The sequence below is a fragment of the Lineus longissimus genome, chromosome 12 (genome assembly GCF_910592395.1).
Source record: "Lineus longissimus chromosome 12, tnLinLong1.2, whole genome shotgun sequence".
Classification (NCBI taxonomy): domain Eukaryota; kingdom Metazoa; phylum Nemertea; class Pilidiophora; order Heteronemertea; family Lineidae; genus Lineus; species Lineus longissimus.
In genome coordinates, this window is record NC_088319.1 from 5,113,071 (window position 1) to 5,116,865 (window position 3,795).

The window sequence follows — 3,795 nt, forward strand, 5'->3', positions numbered from 1 at the left end:
ATTCCATGTCGTCTTTTGAGGGCATTTTTGATTGTAAAAAATATATGTGTACGTCACCGTAGTCTCTGCAATGATAATTTTATCAGAGCAGTCTCGCGCAAGTAGAAGTTCTTTACCTATTAGTTCTTCACTTATTAGTCTCAACGTCTGGCGCAAAGCCAGACGTTTTCCATTACGATTTCACTACGATGTTTGACAAGAAGGAGCAGTGCGCGAGATATGCTAATGAGCAGACTTCCCTCGCTTGAGTTTCTGAAGAATGTTCCATATCGCGCTAAGCTCATCACTGCTGATTATGACAGGCGTGCAACGGTATGTATTTGCTCCCCAACTTCCACCCTAATACGGTACAATAAGTTACCATTTGATGGGAATGGGACAATGCCCTCACTGTGTATGGAGTCATAGGGATAAGAAGACATTATTCATTAGTGTTGGTACAAGTGATTTTGCCCAAAAAGCATGTGCATTCAAAAAACAAAATATGCAAGGTATCACGTACATGACCATGACGACGTGCAGAAAGTGCACTGGCCAGTGCATACCCTATGGCTATGTACTAGTAAACATGGTAAACATGAACAACATCATTATTCATCGGCAGTTCATTTTACTCCGAGCTTTTCCTGAAACATATAGCCATGATGATTAGGCCTACCATGTACCATGACATGACCAATAACAGCACTAGATCATGTAGATGTCAACAAGTTCACATGAACCGTATAATCCCGCATGGCGCATGTGGGGCATGCGTCTAAACCAAAGCCCCAAAATCACTTGTTTTGGTCTATTTCACTTGTGTTTCCCCCGTCTCCCAGTCCATAATACATTTACAGTTTACAATCCCCGATCATGGCCCAACAAAAGGTCATCGGTTGACTAAAGGAACACAACTGTTCAATGGATTTATAGTTGAATGCGATCAAACTACGTCTTTTCAATCGTGGATTGTAAATTTAACCCCATGGGCCTAGGGAAGGCCCTATAACAATACTTTCGACACAGTTATTATCTCCGCTGCCTCCACCATGTTACACGCAGTGCTCACTGCTGATTTTAAAAAATGCACCACCTAGTCAAAACAGGACATATGTTCTTCTAGGAATAGATCTCTTTCCAATATTTCGTCATTCCACTATCGTCATCACCTCATGATACTTTCATTGACATTACAGGCACACATCCACAGAGCACTCTTCAAATCATCTACACAGTGGTTATCCAACTAGGATTATAAAGGTAATTTCTAAGCCCCGCACAGTGGGTTTCACTCTTGATAAAGGGGCACTATTGCTAGCAGCTAGGTAGGCAAGATAAAGTTAGACGAAGTAGCCGATAGGGGTCTCTCACCCCTCAAAGTCCGTCACAACTATTCAAGCTTGTACAAGGAATACATGCAGCGCTGACTCTCACAAGACCCAATGGGAATGTCGCACAGTCATCTGTCAAAAACAAGACCTATGTTGTAGTATGATCTCTTGCCAATATTTAATAATTGCACTATCGTCATCACCTCATCATACTTCATTGACATTGCAGGCACACATTGACATAGACCACTGTTGCAATGAACAACACAGTCGCTATCCAAGTAGCATTATAGAGGTAATTATCATTATCATACCTCATTAGCATGTGAACCAATCGCGTCGCGTCCTTTGCGATCACGGCAAAGCCTCATGGAATAATGTCTTTCACCGTTGAATAATTTTTCATATTCCATGCCTACAACTTCAATTTCTTCATATTCCATGGCTAGAAGTTCAATACTAATATAATATCCAAGATAAAGTTACAAGAAGTAGTCAATAGGGGTCTCTCACCTCTCACTGTATGTCCACACTATTCACGCTTGTACGAGGAATACATTCAATGCTGAATCTAACAACACCCAGTGCCCTTACTCTGTATATTATAGTCACTGGAAGATGGCCCATTTCACTCCTTGCTTCTACTTCACCTATAGTCTCATTGCATACGCCTCAGTTCTATGATATCACATTCACTTTCAGCTGTCATGCAACGCAACAACTGTGCTATCTGCCATCGCACATCAACGAAGAAGTGCAGCCGCCCACATTCCACCTCACATCTGTCCGACCAGCTGCAATCCTCGAGGACGCCCCACTGTACCACGATTTCACTACGATGTTTGACAAGAAGGAGCAGTGCGCGAGATAGGCTAATGAGCAGACTTCCCTCGCTTGAGTTTCGGAAGAATGTTCCATATCGCGCTAAGCTGACCACTGCTGACCATGACAGGCGTGCATTGGACTGGTACAGGTTGGAACTGAACATTGAATATGCTGGTGGTGACGCTTTCTGATGAGAAGTTGGTCGTGACTGATGCAGTATTGTTGGACTTGTCCACAGCATCGTTCAATCATTGCTCTCTGAGCTGCCTTGATTCTGTACTTACCCAAATACTAAGACCAAATGCCTGTTGACTGTGCTTTAAGAGAGACTGGCGCCATGCCTAGAGATATGACTGACCCCTATTGGCAAATTTGTATGACTTTATCTTGCCTACCTAGCTGCTGCCTATAGTCTCCCTTTAACTGCGGAACACTTCAAAGTCGATAAAATGCCATGTTCCACCTTTTAATGTGTTCAGACCGCCATTTTCAAAATAATCAAGTCAGGACACTGCCTTCTAGTCTCATAATAAATTTTGCTTTCCTCAATAATAACATTTCTTCTTCTTCAATGCTTTCATCATTCCAAACTTCTCCTCCTCTGACTTTTACAGGGGTACAGTCATGGCAATCAAAACCCAAATACTGAGACCAAATGCCTGTTGACTGTGCTTTAAGAGAGACTGGCGCCATGCCTAGTCTCTCTTAAAGCACAGTCAACAGACACCAACCCCCTCAGACTCAGAAACCACAAACGCCCAGCCCTTCCTGCTACCTTAATACTTCTGGATATATGGCCTTTAAGCATGGCGGAGGTGAATTTAAAGAGAGCGGCTGCAAATTTAACAGGGCGGGCTAATTTTAGACGGGGCGCATTTTCACTGCTCAAATTTAAACGGGGCGCCAGCGCCCCGTTTAAATGGCCTGGCGAGAACACTGAGCTGATATCAAAGGAGTTATACACCAAAATAGACACAAAATAGGGTCGGCTGTTGAAGCCCCCCCCCCCCCCCCCATCGACACATCCACCAAAGGGGTCGACTTATTTACGTTAGTGCAATATGGTTTCGATCTACCTTGTTGGATTTGTGGTTTCATCCATATTGTTTGCTGGCCCGGATGTTGGCATTTGAACCTGAGGGTGCATCCCTAACTTGACGGACCTGCATGTCAACTGACCTGGAATGAAATGTTTTGATTCATATACATTTTGATAAATAAATAGATCGAGCAATGCTGGACAATTACTGCCCATTACACGCGACAACAGAGCGAAATATCATCCTTGATGTTGATATTTTACAAGGATTGTACCTTGAATGCAGACAAAGACTATATATCATTCTACTCATTGTTGATTGTAAGTCAGTCGTAATGTTACACGTAATATTAGAGTCGAAATCTTAATGACTTCATCAATTATATTTTTAGAGAGAAGTTTTGATTTACCTTGTTGGTTATGTGGTTTTGTGGTTTCATCCATTCCATATTGTTTTCTGGGCCGAACGTTGGCTTTGATTGAACCCGAGAGCGCATCCCTAACTTGAGGGACCTGTATGACAACTGACCAAGATGAAATGTTTTGATTCATATATACATTTTGATAAATAATTAGACCTAGCAATGCTGGACAAAATACTGCCTGTTCTGCACTACG

At 42.6% G+C, this 3,795-nt stretch overlaps 1 long non-coding RNA gene across 1 annotated transcript; it reads left to right on the forward strand.

Annotated features, from left to right (window-relative positions):
• Positions 1-239: 239 nt before the first annotated feature.
• Positions 240-2,081, forward strand: LOC135497155 (uncharacterized). The gene is made up of 3 exons (XR_010448774.1): positions 240-312; positions 1,179-1,242; positions 2,016-2,081. It is a non-coding gene; the product is annotated as an uncharacterized LOC135497155 (long non-coding RNA).
• Positions 2,082-3,795: the final 1,714 nt, after the last annotated feature.